At 48.2% G+C, this 20,985-nt stretch overlaps 1 protein-coding gene and 1 long non-coding RNA gene across 17 annotated transcripts in view; both read left to right on the forward strand.

The window, feature by feature from the left end:
* The window catches only part of TBC1D22A (TBC1 domain family member 22A), a 342,988-nt gene that overhangs the window by 37,724 nt on the left and 284,279 nt on the right, over positions 1–20,985 (forward strand). The gene's annotated exons all lie outside the window — the stretch shown is intronic.
* LOC139080279 (uncharacterized) lies at positions 405–2,433 on the forward strand. Its single transcript, XR_011534640.1, has 2 exons — positions 405–483; positions 2,224–2,433. It is a non-coding gene; the product is annotated as an uncharacterized lncRNA (long non-coding RNA).

Genomic DNA, 20,985 nt, shown 5'->3' on the forward strand with positions numbered 1-20,985 from the left:
TTGGCCCGTTTACATCCCGTTTCTAATCAGAGGTGTGGACAGAGTTTGGTTCCTTTCCCTGCTGGTGCCAGTTCTGCTGGAGACAAGCTTTCTGAGATCAGCCTGAGGACTGTGCTGAGGCCAGCAGTGCTTCTGGAAAGTAATTAGAGTGTGAGAGATGGGCAGCAGTGACTGCCCCTGTGGGCTGTCAGAAGGCCTGGGCAGGGTGCCTTTGAAGGCCCGGTTTTATCTCAGCTCTGTGGTTTGAGGAAAAAACGCTTTTAGTGAAACAAACAAAGAAGTTTAAAAAGAGAGCCCCTGAACGTGTGAGACCGCCTGCCGAGCTCTGTGGTTCCTGCCCGCAGCTCGAGGCAGAGTAGCACTGTGACAGCGGCAAGGGTGGGGCTGCCCCCCCCCCGCCCCCCCCCGGGGTCTTGGAGGTCCGGCAGGTAGTTGGCCCACATGCAGTTGTGGAATGAGCGAGTACTCTCGGTGTGAGATGTGGTAGGATTCTATTGGGACCTTTCTCATGGTGCTGCGTCGCATTTTCCTGGACATGGATTGGCTGAGCCTCACCTTGCACGGGAGGCACTGTTATTCCAATTCGCACTCAGTCTGCACAGTGTGGGAGGTGGTGTGACAGGGAGCGAGAGCACGGGCCGCAGGCGGGGGCCCCCCACCCTCTCTGTGGATGCGGAGCTGGCTGGCCCAGGGCTCTAGGCTTCTTTGCGCTCTTCAGTCCTTTCCCTGGCTGCCTCCTTCCCTGGTTTCTCTTGGAGTCTCCCCCGTGTTTGGTTCTTCCTGGCTGCATCTCCTCTGATGTCAGCAGGAGCACTGGCAGAGCCGATTTCCTTAAGAACATACATAAGGGGGAGCTCACTTTTTACAACATTCATCTACTTTTAAAGGCAGTTTCTAGGTTGAAGGTGTCACCTGAGTTGAACTCACGAGGAGACCTGGGTTTCTTCTCCTGGCACACCCCCATCTCTGTGTACAGCAGCACACCCTGCCCCTTACTCAGGCCAGACTCGGCTGCTGTCGTTTTCTCTCCCCTCCTCACACCTCTGTCACTGGACCTTTGGCTTCATGTGCTCAGTGCGTGCACCCCACCTGGTCCAAGCCACCACCTCTCACCTGATGGTGACGGTGCCTCCCTGCCAGCCCCCCATGATCCTCTTTGCCCAGAGTGTGCTGCATACTGCAGTCAGTGATCCTTGGAAAATGAGAGCCAGATCAGGTCCTTCTGCAAGCCATCCAGTGGCTGCCCTCTCGCTCAGAGGGTCAGCCACAGGCCTGCTGATGGCCTATGGGGCTCGGCACAATCTGCCCCCGTTCCTCTCGGACCTCATCTCCTCTCCTCTCCTCTTCTCTCGGTGTGTTCTGCAATTTCTGGAACATACCGGCATGTCCATGCCTGGGACCTCTGCACTGCTGTCCCTCTACCCTGGATTTCTGCACGACTCACTTCCTTCAGTCTCTGCTCAAATGTCACCTCATCATCAGGGTCTCCTGACCGAGCCGTGTGAGGCAGCAGCATCTTCTGCCTGCCCTGGGTGCCCTGATCCCTTTATCCCTCTGCAGCCAGCTTTGTTTATCTCCAGAGTACCCATCACCTCTGCTCGCTTGTGCACTGGCTTGTTTGCATCTGTCCCTGTCGCTCCAGGGGCAGGGCTGTCTCTGTGAGCACTGCTGGCTCCTCAGAGCCTGGCCCGCTGAGCCAGCATCTTGCAGTAGGCGCTGATCGTTCAGTGTTGTTCACTAGTTGCTTTGTTAGACACTTCTCCCCTTCCTTGGGACGTGGGTAGTCCTCCCTCTCTGGTTTATTTTGTTTCTTTAAAAACAGTGACTAGGTGAGTAATTACTAATATCCAGATGACAGCTCCCCTGCAGTAATGCCCTTCCTTCAGCCAGGAACAGTTCTCACACTGCTGGCATTTTCCATCCTGGGGTGTCCCTGGCCTCACAGACACTCTGCCTTTCCTCCGCAGCCTTTGCCCAGTGCCTGGGCAGGTCTTGCCTGTGTCTTCCCACTTAAGAGAGGAGTTCTGCACACTGCTTTCCTCTTTGTCATTTTCTTACTGTAGGGTTTTGGTGATTATCGTTAATGACATGTTATTGAAAGTTAGAGAAATGGAACGGATGATAAAACCAGCAAACTGGAATTGCCACTGTTTACACATGCTGTATGTATTATGTGTGTGTTTCCTTCTGACCTCTTCTTGTCTCTTTATTGGTTCTCGCCAGCCAATGGTCGTTTCTCTGCAGTACAGTCTGCTGGGCCTCAGGATGGGAGGGCGAGAGCCTCAAAGAGACACACCGGCTCCTGACTTCAGTGCACTGCCATCACCAGCATCCTTTTTTTCATTGGTGACGTTCACTACTGGATGTGCTATTTGAACTACATGTGGTATCAATCAGCTTGAAATAAACTGAATTGAATGTGTTTTGGTGAAAGTTGAGTATTTCCTTTACTATCTATAGTAGCGTGAATCTTGAGTTTAATAGGAATCCTTTTGAGCTTCTTCCAGACAGCTTGTTTCCATTGTATGATGATTTTCTGTGTGTACTCTTAAAAGCAAAGATGAAAAAAATGTTATAAGTCTATTGTACAGTTTTAAAGGAGCAGTCTTAAAAATCTACCTATTAAATGTTTGCCTTTTTCCTTGAATAATTTCTTTTGTAGATTAGGCTCTTAAATAGCTAGTAGAGTAATTGTGAGATTGTGGTGTCTGCTTTCTCTGTTTCTCCGTTTGAGGGATGAGAGCAGAGAAGCAGGGAGAGGATGTGAGAGTCACGGGAGTGAATGGTTCCTTACTCTCGGGGACGCTTTGTGCTTGCAACTGAGCTCCTGCTGTCTTCTGCCTCTCCTCGGGTGTTAGAGCTGTGTGCATCTTCCCGCTGGATGGTGAGATCCTCACAGGCCGTGGCTGTGCCAGTGACTGGTGACCTGTACACGATGCATTCTTGGGAAATGCCAGTGGAGTTCATCAGACCACTGGCTGTCAGTCTTCTCTCTCCTACCCCGTGTCCCTTTAGTGGTTATTGGCATCTCTGTTTTACCAGCTGACATGAGTTACCTTGTGTTGAGGGGTATCGGTTAGGGTTTGTTTTGGCTGACGGTAACAGAAAACCAGACTCAGGGGCTCTTAAACAATTAGGGGTTTATTTTTCTCAGCAGGATGTCTGGAGGTAGGTAGCTGTTGGCATCGGATCACTGTGATATCATCAAGGATTAAGCTGATGGCCACAAGATGGTGGTCATCATCTTGTGAGGGGAAGGGCAGTCTCCATGGCATCTGTATTCTTCTCGGGAAAGCAGAGTTTGACCAGAGCTGGGTCACATGGCCACCCCTAGCTGCACACGGCACTCAGAAGTAAGTATCTCAGGTGGGCTCGGCCATTGGCACTTTGAAATTGGGGTTCTAGTAACAGAAAAGAGAGACGGGATGGATATTGGGTAGACAGCCAGCTGTGTTTGCCACTTGGACTTTTGTGTATCTGTCACCTCACCAAATTTCTGGTTCCTTGAGGTCAGGGACTGTGTTAGATTGTAGCATTTAACCCGTGGCTCATGTCCAGCACTGTGCTGAACACATAGTAAAGACCCAGAAATGTTTGAGTTGCAGTGAACTGTCTACAAAGTGTTGGGTGTGGAGGGAGTGCCTGAGTGAACTTTGACTTTTCGTAGTCAAAGACACGGCATTTACAGTGAGCCCGCCCTGTCCTGTTTTTTCCCAGAAATGGAGCTGAGACTCCAAAGGGCCACAAACCATCACATAGCCAGGTATCTAGTCCTGGAAACTGCAAAGAAAATAATATTTTTGTTTTAAGATGATTTAAGTTTCTTGGAATCTATTGCTAAAAATAAAGACAGACTGACCGCAGACCATTAGAACTGAGATATCAAGCTGAGAAAAAAATCCAGCTAAGAAAGAATCTAAAAATGTGTTTACTTAGAAAAACGTGATGATGTACTTTGACCTCCTGGGGGCTTTGGGTGTAATAGGGAGTAATGTAATGTCCCCAGCCTGAGAACAGAGAGGTGGCAGGAGCCTGAGTGGGAGAGGTGAGTGTCTGTGAAAGGCGGGTCACACCCAGGTCTGGAGTGGGCAGAAAATTGGCAGTCCTCAGCCGGCCAGGCCCCAAGTAGATTGTTGTGGAGCTGGGTTTGGTAATAGGAGCGCTGGAAGTCCTGCTTCTTCCAGGGACCGGCCTTCTGGTGGTTGCTGAGCAGATGGGGTGCTTGCTTCTCCCCAGGCACGGCCTGGACACGTGGCGAGTACCTTTTATTAGGGATTGCCAAGTTCTGTGATCACGGATCCTATCTGGTGCGTGCTTGAAATGCACATCCTATAAACTTGCCAGATGAAGCTAGACGGAAGAGGATTTCTTTATGAAGGAAAGTTGGAAGAGATTGGTGAACAGTTGGAATTCACCCTGGGGATGGAAGGATAGTGGAAAATACAGCGACAGGATCGTTTGACTTCTTTATAGTCAAATCATGGGCTTTGGGATGGTGGTGGTGGTGGCCATGGTGGTGGTGGTGATAGCTAACTTTTATTGAGTGCTTACTCTGTGTCAGGTACATGGAAATCCATGGAATCCCTGAGAAGGAGCCCAGAGAGGGCCTGAAGCACAATGATTGTCAACTTGGACTCTCCCCCTCCTGGGTCCCATGTTATTCTGTGTTTTCCAGAAGGCAGAGGCCCTACTCACAATGGCACTTTTTCCTGGAGGTTCTTTTTGGTTCTTCTCCTTTCCTAGGACAAGATTTCAGGTGCCAGAGCCAACCAAGTTCCTTTTGTTCTGTTCCCTTCTGTGCCGTCTCTTTGTCTCCTTGGCCTGGGAGGCCCAGAGAACTTACAGGGAGGAAGGGAAGTTGAATATGTTCAAGACAAAAAGCAGGAAAGTAGGGGAGAAAAGGGAGGTCAGGGCAGCCATTTTGGACTTTGTTACTCCTGGGCCTGATGTGACCTTGAAGGGCTCGAGTTAGCATCCTTTCCTGGGAGGGAGATCACAGCAGTCACATGTGCAGGGGTGGTGTGGCAAGAGAGGCCCAACAGCGGGGGTCCTGTGTTTGCATGGCCTGGACCCCCACTCTTGAACTGCCCTGATGATAGGGCAAATGAAAATCCATGAGCAGTGGGGACTCCAATGATGGAAGGTCAGTGGACTGTAAACTAACACAGACAGCGGGAACAGATGTCTGAGGAACTCTTGGGCTGGTGGAAGAGCAGGTGCCACCACCCAAACAGCATAAGAGCCGCTAGGGACAGTGCATGAGTCCCTGTCTGTGCTGTCCTGTGGAAGCAAGTTGGTGGTTTGCTTTGTCGCTTATTGGGGTCCAGTGGGCTGTGGTCATCTGCTCAGCTCAACATTGCCTTCTATTGAAACGTTCACTCTCAGGGCCCACGAGTCGATGGGGTGCAGGGTGTGCATGGATGCCTTCTGAAATGGCCCTCACTGCAAGGGGCCTGTTGGTGATCGTGGACCCTTTGAGCTCTTGCTGAGGACTTCTGTCATGCATGGCTCTGAGTTCCAAGTGCTGCTTCACTCTGAGCGGTTTCTGAGACACTGGCTGTCTATGTTTTGGCGTATTAAAAGGATGGAGAAGTCGGCTCTCAAATTGGTGTGATTATGCTGCTGTCTTAGTCTGCTCAGGCTGCTGCAACAGAATACCACAGAATGGGTGGCTTACAAACGACAGGCATTTATTTCTCCCAGCTGTGGAGGCTGAGAAGTCCAAGATCAAGGCACCAACAGACTTGGTATCTGATGAGGGCCCACACGCCTGGTTCATAGAGGGTGCCTTCTCTCTGTCCACATGTGATGGAAGGGGCAGGGGAGCTTCCTCAAGCCTCTTTTATAAGGACACTAATCCCATTCATGAGAGCTTCACCCTCACAACCTAAGCACCTCTCAAAGGCCCCACTTCCAAATACTGTCACGCTGGGAGTCAGGATTTAACATATGAATTTTGAGGGGACACAAACACTCTGTCAGTGGCAGCTGTTTTGCTTAATAAGACATGGCACTACTTCATCCCTGCCTGCCACTGCCCTGCCCTCTGCAGGGATAGAGACAGGTAGAGCTGGTGGCACCCCCCGTCACCTCCACTTCGCAGTGAGGAAACTGAGACTCAAAAGCAGGACGGCCTGCCTGAGGCTGGAGTCCTTGGGGTGTCACCCGGTGTTCTTGGTGGTGGACGCTGCTTCGCTCGCTTTACAGGGCACGGAAAAGTCACGTTGAGAAATTTGGTACAGGATTAAATTGTACGTGGTTAAAATAAAAAAACAGGAAGAAATTTCTAATGAACAGAAATGCAAATCCTGGGAGATGAAAAATAATTCCTTTAGGCATCACAAGTGCATATAATACAGGAAGGAAGTTGAAGAAATTCTAAGGCGCTTCCAGGAGAAGAGAACGCTGGGCTTTGTGTAGGGCGGCAAAGAAAAGCATCTCTATCCTGAGTTTATGGCAAGGCTTTGGTTGGTTTCGCGCCAACCCTTGAGATAGTAATATAAACTGAAAGCTTTCTGCTGAAATCTTAGACTCATGTTCAAATGGGTCCTAAAGGGAAAAGTTCAGATTTGCCTAAATTGCGTAAAAAGTGAATGTTGTTTCTCTTAGGATAAGATATTCTAAAAAAAGTAGTTAAGAATATCTTTTAAAACACACATTTCAAACCAAGATATAACCCATGTATTGTTTTAGGTTCTAGAAGTAGAATAACCACATTATGGGAAAGTAAGAAGCCATAACTGCCATCACCCTGGCACCCTGGCTCTTAGCATGTGGGGGGACACGGCGAGTGGGAGACAGAGTGTGGGCTTTGGGTCACATCAGGTGATGGCCACAATTCACCACTTACTAGCAGAGTGACCTTGGCAGCTTTTTAATTTTGAGCTTCTTTCAGCTTCAGTTTCCTTGTCTATGAAGTGGGTCTGATGATGTTTACCTCCATATTGTTTTGGAAGCTTGATCAGAAAATCCTGCAAGAAGCGGCGAGCACGGTGCCCAGCGCAGCGCATGCCTGATGCTGCCTGCTGTCCTGCTGTCGCTCTTCTCCCTGTAGGTCCTCCCCACACCCTTCTTTTCAGTTAGGAGGTGAGAATCGAGAGGTGATGTGTTATCCTTTTTTTCAGTTAATATTATGTTGTAATCCTTTCCCATGTTGCTACAATCTTCATAACCATCATTTTTAATGGCTGTATAATGTTTTGAAATTGAGCTTTTCTTAAAATTGTTATTAAAATTGTATATCTGTCTAAATCAACATTTAATTTATGTACTTAATCAAAATCTAGAGATATTCAATAGTGTTCAAAATCCGTAATATAAGCTACGCTAATAGAAATGTTGCTCCTTGATGTTCTGGAGGAGGAGGAGAATACACAAGGGCTCGTTTCTTAAAGTTTGGGAACTGGTAATATTTATTTTTAATTTTTTGTTTATGAGTTTTTTTTTTTAATTGAAAAAGCTACATTATGCAATGTTGAAAGATTCAAATGGCTCCTAAGAGCTTCCGTAAGGACAAACAAGTCTAAGGACAAACAAGTCTCGCTCCTCCCCAGGCCAGCAGCCCCTCCTCTTCCTTATCTCCTTCCGAAGTGGTCTGTGTGTATTTAAGTAACTCCCTGGAGGGCTGTGGGCGTATCACCCGCCCCCACCCTTTGTGAAATAGTGATGGAAGCCTGTTAGTCTTCTGTGCCCTTTTTCTCACCTGAGGACAGGTGATAATTGGGCATATACGCAGACATCGTTTTATTCAGAAGTGTCAGAATGGCTTAAAACATCATAAAATTTTCAAGTAAAATATATATTTTTTAAGTTGAGGTGAAATTCACATAATACACAATTAACCGTTTTAAAGTATACTATTCAGTGGTGTTTAGTGCATTCACAATGCTGTGCAGCCACCTAAAGGTTGTACACCGCCTCAGATATTCTTGATGCAAATAGAACTACCATATGAGCCAGCAGTCCCACTTCTGAGTGTTTATCCAAAGATAACAAAAGCACTAACTCAAAAAAATCTGTACCTCGTGTTCACTGCGGCATTATTGACAATAGCCAAGCTGTGGAAGCAAACTAGGTGTCCATCAGTGGATGAGTGGGTAAAGAAGACGTGCTAGACACACACACACACAGAATATTATTCAGCCATAAAAAAATGAGGAAAGCTTGCCATTTGCGACAACACGGATGGACCTTGAGGACATTATATTAAGTGAAATAAGTTGATAGAGAAAGACGAATACCATAAGACCTCACTTATAAGTGGAACCTAAAACAAAAACAACAACCGAGCTCATAGATAGAGAAAAAAGATTGGGGGTTTCCAGAGGCAGGGGTGGGGGTAGGTGGGTGAAATGGGTGATGGGGATCAAAAGCTATAGACTTCTAGTTATAAAATAGATAAGTACTGGGGATGTAATGTACAGCATGGTGAGTATAGTTAGTAATACTGTATTGTATATTTGAAAGTTGCTAAGAGAGTAGATCTTAAAAGTTCTCATCACAAGAAAAAAGAGTTAGTAATTATGTGGTAATGGATGTTAATTAGACTCATTGTGGTGATCATTGTGCAATATATACAAATATTGAATGATTATATTGTGCACCGGAAACTATGATGTTGTATATCAATTATACCTTGATAAAAAAATTATTCTTAATGCAAAGGAATTGTCAGAAATTTAGTCATCAGGAGAAATTTTTTCGTATAACAGCAGTGATATAATTGGGGATTTTTTATTCCTGTAATCAAATGAAGGAGCTAGGTCTTCCCACGACCCTTTGAGGTGCCCCTCTTCAGGCGTACCCTATGATTAGACATCATCCAATTTGGGATTAAATCACCTCCCGGCAGCTCTGACACATCCAGTCTGTGACGTCTTGTCCACCTGTGAGCACTGGGGGCAGTTGAGAGGTTTACACTTTGTACCCTTGGCATCAGGATCATATAGAGGCTCAGAAGCAGCACGCTGTTGTGCGTTGGAGACAGTGTGTATCCAGCTGGTAGAGGGCTCTCCCCTTCCTGGTTAGCAGGTGACCAAGCTCCCTGAGAGCTGGCCCTACCAGGTGTACGCTCCTGGAGCCCTGTTGGTGCCGAGCGTGGTGCCCGGTGTGGTGCCCGGAGCCCTCAGGACTGGCTGATGTCGGTGGTGGTCTCCCTGTCGTCTCATCGGGTCCCTCCGGTAGAAATGGCTGAGCCGGTATTGAAGCCCATCCCTGACTCATGTCCTTGCGCAGCTGCTCCGTCAAGCTGCCTCTTGTGGGGGATGTGGAACTTAGGTGGTAGAGCCAGAGTTCTGAGAGAGTGTGAAAAATAGTGTGTTCACTTGTTTTTGCCCTACAGGGTCACTGCCATGGATGTGAGGCACCCTCCAATAACTCTGCCCAGGTATAACAAGCAAAGTGGGAGTAGCCTTGGACTGATCTGCAGATGGTCTCTGGAGGACAGGAGGGCGAAGCCTGCAGTCCTTGCAGGGCTGCGTGCCGGGAGCTTCCAGGGCCTCTTTTCACACTGGGCCCCACATCGGTGTGTGGACTACATATTTGTGGTCTTTCTCCAGACCCGAATATTCAGCCCTTTGGAACTGAATTTCTGGAGGAAAAAGATCTTTTGTGTAGTATTGATAAAACCCTTCTTTTTTAAAGTCCTCTCTGCAGTACACTGGCTGTTCCAGAAGTTTCTAATGTGGAGAAAGAAGGAGTGTACTGAATCTGAAACAGGCGTGGGACCCCTCTACCCTAGGCAGGAAGCCTGTCCCACCCTTGGCGCCTGCTTGCTTCTTCTGCTGCTGTGAATACCTTGGTTTTGGTTTCCAGTGTGACCCTCTTCATCTTTTCTTTGAGGCTTACACCCTTTGTCCTTATATTTTGTCTAGGTTAATGCCATTTGTATATGGTCTGTTATATTGAGTGTGCTCAATGAATGGTCTGTTGGATGAAGGTTATTGTGCCAGTTGGGTGCATTGAACTTGCTCTGTGGTGTGTCCCAGACCACTGGGCACACTTGGGCCACTCACTCACACACTACTCATGGCCTTTTGTGTCTACCCCTGTAGCTGGGCCCCCTGGGACTCTTGGTTGTCTCATAGACGGGAGAGTTGCCCTTAAGGAGGGGAGGCTTTATTGCTAATCTGCTGCCAAGAGGGGACTGTGGGGCTGGGCTCCTGTTGTCCCCAGGTGGTAGTGTGACTGCAGCCAGCCTTGGTGGCTTTGGGCCCCAGGGGAGCATGGCTATGCTAGGCTGTGTGTCAGGGTTCTGTCAGTCAGCTGTGGTCTAGGACATGACTCGTTACTAAGCACCCTGGGCTCCGGGCAGCAAGCTGGCCTCAGGTTCCGTGGACAGTGGACAGTGGGCATCCTGATATTTGACAGGCTTGTTTTGGCCAGGTGCAGGTACTAGGCGGTGACTGAGGGCGCTGTGGAAGGGCTTCGGTGCCTGTTGCTGGGCTTCCTAGGCAGGCCTGATGGGTTGGAATGATGAGGTGTCAGGGGGACAGCCTCCATGGTTAGGGAGCATAGGGGCTGTGGTGAAAGCAAGCAAGTTTCATCCGTCCCTCCACTCATCCATCAGATATTTAGTGGATGCCTGCCGAGTACCAGGTCCTGCTGAAAGATGACGTGTACGTGACTGATGTACACTATGTAGGGCTGGTGTTTGTGGCTGGGTCTTGTCTCATGTGTGTGATTTCAGTAGCTGGAGCCTGGATAAGGCTGTCCTGGGTGGAGTGACCAGCGCAGGCAAAGCATTGAGGGGAGGAGGCATGGAGAGCAGAGCCTGAGCAGTGAGAACCGCAGCAGTGACAGCACCAACACCAACACTGCCGCCATCATGGGGGAGCTGTGTGCTACACACACTGTGTGCAGTAGCCCCTGCAGTTACCATTTTTAGAGGCTTGTAGAGGTGACATCAGTGTCTCAGGGTCACCCAGCCAGCAGAGCCAGCACTCAAAGCCAGCTGTGTCCGAGAGAGCCCTTCTTCAGTCTGCCCCACTGCAGGTATGATGGCTCTTTGAGGAACGCAGTGGTGGGAAGGCCAGGAATGCAGGTGGGGCCAGATCTTGGAAAGATGAGCTTGCCAGACTAAGGCATTTGGTTTTGAGGCAGCCATGGTACAGTGGAAAAAACCCTGGCGATGGAGAGGAGATGCTGAGATCTTGGGTTCAAATCCTGCCTCTGCCACCTTCAGACCTTGTAGTCACTTAATCCATCCTCCGTCTCAGTTTGCTCATCAGTAAAAGAAGGGATTGGTGCTGTTGGTAGCAGAGGTCTGAAAGTCTGACACTGTGACTTTGTTCTGTGGGTAGTTGGGAGCCATGAAGGTTTGGGTAGGGGAGTGGAATGATCAGAATGGTGCTTTGGGGAGGTTAATCTGACTTCTGTTCCTTTGTGATAATCCTGCTGTAGGCCTGCAAGTGACAACGTGTGGGTGACACTCTGAAATTCAGCAGCAAGTGAATTAGCTGTGCTCTGAACTGTAGCCGTTGGAACTCCCTCATGTGGTTTGTGGGTCTGATGGAAGCTTCAGCTCCTCTGCGCTCCTCTTCCCGCCTGCTCTCTCCCGGCACCAGCCCTTTCTTCTCCGCACACCCTGCGGTCACAGCAGGCTCAAGTGTAATGAGACTGTTTGGAGCTGGCTGGTGGTGGGGAATAGACATGGGAACGTTCATGAATCACGAGGATCACAAGTGGCCCCCTGTGAGGTTGGCCTTGGAGGCGTGCAGACTCTGTGCTCACATGTATCTTTCACTTTTTTGGATGCTTGGCCTTGGATCTTCCTCGCCCACTCTTTCTGGCTGGCCCAGCGAGCTGGCCTCCCCGCTGCTTGGGCCACAGGCTTGCTGCGCTTCTTGTGGCCCTGCACCCTGCCTGCCTTTTGTCTCGTTCTGAAGTGGGTTTCTGTGGATGTTGCTGAGGAATGGGCAGAAGGCTCACAAGGTTTTAGTTTTAAAGAGGCAGCCGGGTCACTCAGTCCTTGGGAAGGAATTTCTTGATCCTTGTTTTATTATCGTACTATTGTCAGATTTAGGAACTACCATCAGTTTCCATGAAAATGGTCCCTAATCCTTGCACGCTTAAATTTGCCTGTTTTAGCTTACTCTTAGCATTTTTCTTGTGTCGGTTCTTTCCGGGTCATTTGACGCTTTGGTAGCCCTCACTGTTTTGCATCTCCGCAGTGTGTCTTCCCAGTGTGTGGTGTCGTCCCCATTATTGATATACTCGGAGTGTCTGAGCTGTCGTTGGAGTGATTCATGCGGCCGCCACTGCCGTCATTCCCCTACTCATCTCTCAGGTGGCCCTGGAGTTCTTTCTGTATGCAGGTCACTGGGTTTCATTTGCTGTCCCTTTAGTTTAATGACCTTCTAGATCAGACCATTAAATACTTCACTAAAGTACACTGTTTTCTTCCATTTATTCATAGTTATTTCCTCAATAAAATATATATTGAATTAGTGAGACACAAATTTCCTTATGTGTGCCCTTTCTATCACAAGTCATTAAAACTTTTCTAGATTTGGGTCTTCTGTACTTGAAAATCCTATCCCCATTACCTAAACCAAATATTAAAGTATAAAATCTATTTAGCAAAGTCAGTTTTTGATCTTTAGTATGCAGCATTTAATTTACAGTTATTTTTAATTTGCTTTGGCCAGGTGACCAGTTTTTCTTGAGAGGGAGAAATCTTATTTTCATTTAAACTTCTTAGTGTCTTCTCCATTTTCCTTGGCTGGGAGAAGAACCCTTTTATTAATAGGGAAAATTATTTCTGATGATTTCATTCAATTAAAATACACAGTGGGCTTCTAGTAGGCTCAGCACAGGGGGTACAAGAGGCTCCCACTTCAGTGGGAAGGCAGATCAGTTGCAACAATTACAGCAGAGCAGGGAAAGATTAGGGCTGCTCAGTACACCTGGGAAGTTCTGGAAATGCAGATGAGCAAGTAATAAATTCCACCTGGGGTTTTGCTGCGGTGGGGGGAGCGGGTGGGCCCTTATGGGCCAGAGTGACCGCAGAGAAGATGTGCTCTCTGAGCCACAAGCTCGACCCGGGACTGAGCGGGTATTCCAAGAGGATGGGTACCTTCTGGGCAAGGGACAAGACCTGAAAACTCAGGGAGTGTTTGGGAAGATGGCATGGGTGGACGTCTGAATCTCAGCGTGGGGAGGCAAGAGCTGAGGCTTGAGGTGGACCCAAGGCCTACAGCTGTCGTGCTCCTTGAGCTTGGGGGGAGCTGCAAGGCTGGTGCTGTTTACACTTCTCTGGAGCTTTTGCCTGTTCAGATGATGCGCAGTCGTCTTTCACCAAGTGTTCACGTGGCTGGAACACAGCCTTCTGTTGTGGAACATTAAACTTGTTCTTCTGTGATATTCATAAGTATAAATTAAATTTATAGATGTTCAGTGTTTAAAGTTTAGCACATACTGCAAATAATAATAATAAGAAAAATATTAGCATCAAGTATTTTTTAATGCCCACTGTGGGCCAAGTGTGGTGCTAAGAGCTTACTGTGCATTTTCTTGATCTCTTCTCACAATTACCCTGTGAGGTGAACACTCTTAATGTCCTAGTTCTACAGACAAGGAAACTGAGGCTCAGAGGGGTTAAGAAATGTGCCCGAGTTTACACGATCAGGAAGTGGCAGAGCCAGAGCTCAGCTTCAGGTGTGTTGGAGGCCACTGGGTGTGGCCTTACTTGCTGTACAACCTCCCAAGAGCAGAGTCACGAAGGAAGATGGACACTTGTACACCTGCTGTCCTGGTTGACCCTGGGTCTTAAAAGAGCTAATCTTTGTGTCTTTTGGGAGGGCCTTCACAGTGTATGTGTGTGTTTCTTCCTTTTATAGAGACTGAGAGCAAGCAGTGTACCTAACTGTGCCCCTCACTACTGTTTGCGCTTATTATAAATGATGTCTTTTCCCATGACACTAATGTTCTTTGAAACATGATTGTTAATGGCTCTGTAATAGTCATTAAAGTAGTCACTTCTTCCATTCGCTCATAGGTGAGACATTTCTTAAGCCATTCTCCTGTTATTTGGGGCTTTCAGTTATTTGCAGTTTTGGTTTTGTTTTTTATTTATTGTTGTTACTAATCCTGTGAGGACCATCCCTGAGTCGTAACTCTTTGACCACCTTCTGCATTTCCTCAGCGTAAATTCCGGGCCTGGACTCGGTATTAATGGAGAGCGTCACTGGTCAGTCGGGTGCCGATCGTCTCAGGCGACCCTTCAGCTCCCTGACGGTCCTGTGTGCTCCTACAGTAGCTCTCCACTTGATTACTCTCTGCCCTTTCATTTCGTCCATGTCCGTGTTTTTGAATTGAAATGCCCCGGGCACACAGTAATTTATTTGGGCCCTTCTGATGCTGTCTCACTCAGAGCATGCAATCCTACCTTATGTTTGGTTTGCTAAGGTTTTTCTCCTCAAGCCTTTTTAGATTCCTCCTGGGTCTCTGGGCAGTTTTAACAAGGTTGCAGCCATTTCTTATTCTAATTATCTGCTCACTCTTTCCCTAACTCATTAATTCATCACTCACTTGTTGATTTATTCATTCATTTATTTGGGGAACCTTTCTCAAGCATGTAGTTGGTGCTGGGCACTGAGGATACCAGGATGTGTTTATGAGTTATATTCCCTGGTCTGTGGAGAGACAGGGCAAATGTAACAGAATTCCAGGCTAGGTTAGGGAGGGAGTCCCTGGACCTCAGGGCGGGGGGTTTGGAAGGATGGGAGGATGGAAGGCGGAGGGAGAGGCATTACATGGACAAGGGGCCACGTGAGGAAAGGCATGGAGGCAAGACGTGGTGGTGGCTTGGGGGTCCAGTTGAAAGGTACGGTTGGAGCTTGGGGTGTGTGTGTGCATGCATGTGCGCATGCACATACCTAGGAGAGACAAAGCTTGGTGGGTGGGTCTGGCCAGGTGTGGAGGGAGCAGTCTGGATTTTATCCTGAAGGTGACTGTCGTTTCCCTGCTCACAGTTCTTTAAAAACTTCTGCCTCATCTTTGGGATAAAGTCTGAGTTCTTGGGTTGGTCCCACTTACCTCTTGGACCGTATTTCTTGCCGCTTCCCGTCTTTGCATGTGATGTTCCGCAGCAGTGAGGCTGCTGGTCCTTCTGGTCCAAGTGTCACTCAGTTCCCTGCCTTTGCACCTCTTACACTCTCTGTGTGTCCAGTGCTGCTCCTCCTTTGGTGCTGTCTTCCCTGCCCTCTTTCCCCCGGAAGCTGTCTGTGGCTCCTCTGCCTCTTTGCGGCACACTTTGGTTTGGGAGGTGTCTCAGAGGTGGGCTCGGCCTTAGTCCCCCCGGGATCCCTGTCCTCCGCTCAGGCCTGACTCAAGGCCAAGCTTTGTAATTTTTGGTAAACTGAAGAATAATCTCTACCTTGCCTTGTGGTGTTTAGTGTTCTTTCCTTCATCTCAGTTCAAAATTGTGGTTTTCAAGAAATGCACTACTGCTCTCTAAGCGCTGAGTGAAGTTGCTAGTTTCCAGTAAGATTAGGTACATTCTGTGGAGAGCTTGAAGGAGAACCAGTCCATTAGAAGCTAATCCAAGAAACACACCATCATCAACAGTATCAGATTTTCAGTAGGGCCTGCTGTGTGCCAGACTCTGCTGTGGGCAGCGCAGTGGGGAGGAACACAGTTGATACCTGGCCTCAAGGAGTGGACAGGTGAGTTAGCAATGTGGCAGGTGACGGGATGAGGTCATGATTCCCAAGTGTCCCAAGGCTGGTTTGGCCAGCATTGGCTGCAGATGAGCTGAAATGGAAGATGAGCTCGTCTGGGTGGGCCTGGCAGAGGAGATGGGGCTTAACCTTGGCCTTGAGGGCCTGATGGGGGCTCAGGTCAGTAGTGGAAGGGCTCCTGGGCTCAGAGCTGAGGCAGCTCTGGAACATGCAACAGTCATCCGTCTCCTGGGGAGCTTAAAACAAAATACAACAAACCAGCCCCTGGCCTCTCCCCAAGCCAGTGACCTCAGAACCCTGGGCTATAACCACCGTTCTTGAGTGAGGTATTGGCAGATCCAGGAGTGTTCAGACTGTGTCTGGAACCTTTGTTGTCTGGAGCTGTGTGCATCCAGCTGCATCAGGCGTTGGAAGGTGATAGGGCCACACCAAACCTCAGTAATTCACATAACCCAATGTCTCCAGTCAGAACTAATCAGGGGTGTGAAACCTTGTGGTTGGATAAATAGCACATGCTCGTTACAGAAAATTTGGAAAACACGAAGAACTGCGGCCAAGAGATAATCACCTGTGCTGTATCTCTATCTGAATTGTGGTCCCTGCTTTTCGTGTAGTCACTGTTACTGTACCCCACCTGTCACCTGAGGTCACCTGTGAAGTGTAGGTCCTCTCGGGAAGGTCCAGGTGGATTCTCAGGGCAGATGGGAAGTCAGGGAGCGGGCTGCCTGGGCGGCATCCGTTCTGGTCGCGTGGAGACTGCTGCCCGACAGCTGGGCTTGAGTCCTGGCCCCACCGCTTACTGCCACGTGACCCTGGGCTCCTGTGGAGGATTAAGTGAATCCACTTAAGTAAAGCTCTTAGAATGGTGCCTGTCACGTAGACACTACTTAATAAATGTTAGCTATGATATTTATTTTTATTCTTATGGTCACTTCTGGCTCTGTTCTCCTGCTTTTTCCTGAATTCTTGATTTAATTTGATCAGTTAATTGCACTTCTGGTGTGAGCACCTGCTGGGTGCCAGGTGCTGTTGGAGGAGCAGGGGATACAGCAGTGACCAGCACCAGCAGGTGCCGCCCTCAGGGAGCTCCTGTCCCCTGAGAGGCCCCAGACCACATACTCCTAAACCCAGCAACACACAAGGTGAAATGAGACTGTGGTGCTGTGACTCAGGCGACACAGGTCATGGTCTCAGGCAGTTCCACCCGAAGGAAGGACGTTGCTGCCAGCCACGTATGCAGTTTCAGATGTTCTCATAGCCACACTAAGGCAGTGCAAAGACACAGGTGAAATTAATTCTAATGATGTATTTTATTAATCTCAATATACGAAATATTATCTTAACGTACTATACATTCAATATATAATCCATATGAAAACTGCGAATGAGATAATGTATACTCGTTTTTTGGTACTATGTCTTTGAGATCTGGGGTGTATGTCACACTGAGAGCAGGTGTCAGCTGGGTGACACATCAGGTGCCCTGTGGCCACCTGTGGTTCATGGCTCCCTCCTTGGATGGCACAGGGCTCAAGTGGATGGAAGGAGGGAACGGCTGATGACGGTGGTTGGGGTGGCCCTTCTGATGAAGTGACATTGAAGCTTAGAAAGATGAGGAGTCAGCTGAGGGACGATTTGGGGGCAGAGCCCTCTGAGGAGAAGGACCTTAGTGTGCAGGTGGCGCTTTGCAAAGGGAGGGAGGGCGGAGGGCTCGGCTGGAGAGCAGTTTAGCTGTGTTTAGAAGTTTGGGAGTTGCCTGCTGGCCGTGGTGGAAACAGTGGAAGATTTCACACAGAGGCTGACTGGGTCTGATGTAGGCTTTCCCAAAACTCCTCAGCCTCTCTGTGTTAGAGGGAAGACTTCGGAGGGAGTCTTGTGGTCTGGGGGGAGGCTTGGTATGGAGTGGACTGTGGCCGAGGAGGCTGTGCGAAGCGTGGGGCTCCTTGGGGGCATATTTTAAGGCTTCAGAGATGGACCTGCTGACAGACTGGCGGTGATGGATGAGAGAAGCGCCATCGGGAGGGGATGATTGGGTGGGCTGGGCACCAGTGAGATGGGGAGGACATGGGGAGAAGAGCAGGGTTTGGTTTGGGGCATGTGGAGCTTCACTGCCTATGAGACCAGACACCTGGGCTCTGCTGCAGAGTTGGCAGCTGGGTATGGAGTGCGCAGTGCAGGGGAGGGTCTGTGTGCAGACCCCGGAGCTCTGCTGGCACAGCTCCCGCTGTCCCTTGGGCTCACCTCCTTGGGCATTTGTGTGTGCAGCAGGCCTTAGTGTAGTCTTGGCGTCTCAGTAGGGGTTAACTTAGTAGCTCTGTAAATAACTTAAAACCAACAGCTAAACATCCACGTTCCAAAAAAAAAATTGCCTTTGCACCAGGAGTTTCGTACAGGCACCTTTTTCTCCCTGGGGGTCCTGTCTCTCGCTCTGTCTCGCTCTCTTGGTGAGTGTTGGGGCTGCTTCTCCCGCTGTGGGAAGCCCAGCTCTTCTCAGTTAATTGCTCAGAGCGGATCCCCCTGCCCCAGCCCCTCAGGCTCAAGTGCAACACAGAAGGACCAGCAGTGGCATGGCCTTCTCAGCTGCCCCTGTCTCTTTCCTGCTGGATGCTGGAAGCAAAACAGAGATGGAGAGAAATTTGTTTTTTCCATTGATACGAATTATATAATACCTTTGCCAGAAAAGATTGTAATGAGTTGTTTTAAATAAAAATTGCCTCCACATATTAAATATGTAATATGAAAAAACACTTTTAAAACAATTTCATCTGGGCCATGAGACACCTCAGTGTTCTTTCTTCATGTGACAGTAAATCTCGGGCCCTTTCCTGTGGTTCAGCGTGCTTCTGCAGGCAGACATCTAGGACCCACATGGATTCCAGCGTTTGCATGTTCCACAGTTTATTTGGCCACCCCTTATTGTTGTCGATTTTGTTTTTTCCAGGTTTTCCCCACTAAATGCTGCCTTCAATATCCTTGTGGTCACATCTTTTCTCCCATCTCTGGTTATTTTCCGGGATAATTACTAGATGTAAAATTATTGCCTCAAAGGATAAGCCTATCTTAAGACTTGATCAAGTTTTCTTCTTTGTTTTTCACGTGTTATGGGCCATCTGTGTTTCTGCTGTCAGTTTTCGGTGCTAACTTTTCTATGATGGTGTTTGTGTTTGTGAGAGTTTTTCATGTTAAGAACATTAGTCCTTTGTCCTGCTGGTGGATGAGAGATACAGATAAAGCGTGGAGCCTGATGAGTGTGCAGCAGAGTGTGTGCCAAGGGTGTAGGAGCGTCTGAGGGCAGGCGCGTCGGGCTGTGGGCCTGTCAGGCTCGAGACACTTGGCTTTTAGTTCTCAGGAGGATCCTGCAAAGTAAGTGTTATCAAGCCCATTTTATTGCTGAGAAAATGAGGTTGAGAGTTAACTTGTCGAAGGTCACATGGCCACTAAGTGGTAGAGTCAGGATTTGAACCCGAACAGTCTGGCTCCAGGACCCAGGCTCTCAGCCTCAGCACAAATTCTATTGCACAGGAAGTGTGATCTCTGAGTCATCACAACCCTGATAGAGAACTGTGCACAACTTTTCTCCCCCCGCCCCCCTTTTTTTTCCTGAGGAAGACTGGCTCTGAGCTAACATCTGTGCCAGTCTTCCTCTACTTTGTATGTGGGACATTGCCACAGCATGGCTGATGAATGGTGTGTAGGTCCATGCCCAGGATCTGAACCTGTGAACCCTGGGCCACTGAAGTGGAGTGTGCTAACTTAACCACTACACCACTGGGCTGGCCCCTTGTTTCTTTTTATTTAACATTTCTCCTTCTTCCATTTTGTGTTGAAGAGGAATCAGTAACACTTTTTTATTGCTTTTTTCTGACTTTTTGGATGTTGAGTCTATGCTTTTGCAAAGGATTCTAGGCCCACAGACTTGCTTTTATTGTGTGCTAGTGCATTTATAAAGAGACAACCAATCTCTTTGGATAATACTGTGATTTTTTTCATTGAACCTATTAATGTTAATTCAAATATTCAATAATTGATATATTAGTAGAATCAATCTACTAATCACATTTTTAGATTTTCTGTTATTGAATCATTCTTGCATTTCTTGATAATGATTTATTTTTAAATAAACATCTGATTTAGTTTGATTCAGTTCATTACTATTTTTAACAGCTTCACTGAGTAAAACTGACTGACAGTAAGCCATGAGGGGTGAGGTGATAAGCTTTCACATACCAGTGTGAGACCATCATGCAATCAAAATAGTGAACATATCTGTGACCCCCCCCTCCCTAGTTTCCTGGGGAACACTCATTTCTAATGTATCACTTAAACATGGTTGCTTTGGGGGCACCTGCCCACTGAGGGGGACCCTGTGGTATGGGGGGCCCAATGGTGGCAGTGGTGCTGCCTCAGTGGTGGTCGTGGGGGTTGCTGGCTGCTCCCTCACATTGCGCTCACAGCTGATTCCTTCTCATCCTTGGGCATGAACCAAGACAGCGTTCCTCTGAGGAGCCCTCTCTGACACCTCCAGATAAGAGTGGATGTTCCTGCTAGGCTCTCCCATTGTGCCTGTCCTATCATTGGTCTCCATTTATGGTTACTGATGGTTTAATTGTCTCTCTTTCCAGGTAGACTGTGGGCTCTTTGAGGGCAGAGACCATATCTATGTTTGTTTAGCACCATATCCTCAGTACCTTGAGCATAGGAGGCCTTCAACCAGTATTTTTTGAATGAATGAATGAATGAATCAGCATTTTAGGTGTTGAAGATGCAAAGGTGAAAACATTGGATCCTGCCCTAAAAGGCTCACGGCCTAATGGAGGAGCAGGCAGATAAATAGATTCATTAACTTCTATGAAATGCAGTAAGTGCTGTTAGCGAGTCCAGTTCCACGCAGGCACGAAAGGACTGGCTGGCTGCTTCTGCAGGGAACAGGGTCTGAGAAGGTTTCAGCGTGGATTTAGTGCTTCAGTTAGGGGGACCAGGATAGATTCCAGGATAGAGGTTTATGGCTGTGGTAGGTAGATTAATGGCCCCCAGAGATGTCCAAATCCTAATCTGTGAAACCACTGAGTTTGTTACTTTACATGGTGAAAAGGACTTTGCAAATGTGATTAAGTTAAGCATCTTGAGAGGCATTATCTGGGTTGGCCCAGTGAAATCACAAGGTTCCTTACAAGAAGGAGGCATGTCTGTTAGGGAAATTTAAGATGCTATGCTGCTGACTTTGAAGATGGAGAAAGAGACCACAAGACAATGAATGCAGACAGCCTCTAGAAGCTGGAAAAGGGAAGGAAGTGGATTCTCTCCT

Source organism: Equus przewalskii, chromosome 29 (genome assembly GCF_037783145.1).
Source record: "Equus przewalskii isolate Varuska chromosome 29, EquPr2, whole genome shotgun sequence".
In the NCBI taxonomy this organism is placed as follows: Eukaryota; Metazoa; Chordata; class Mammalia; order Perissodactyla; family Equidae; genus Equus; species Equus przewalskii.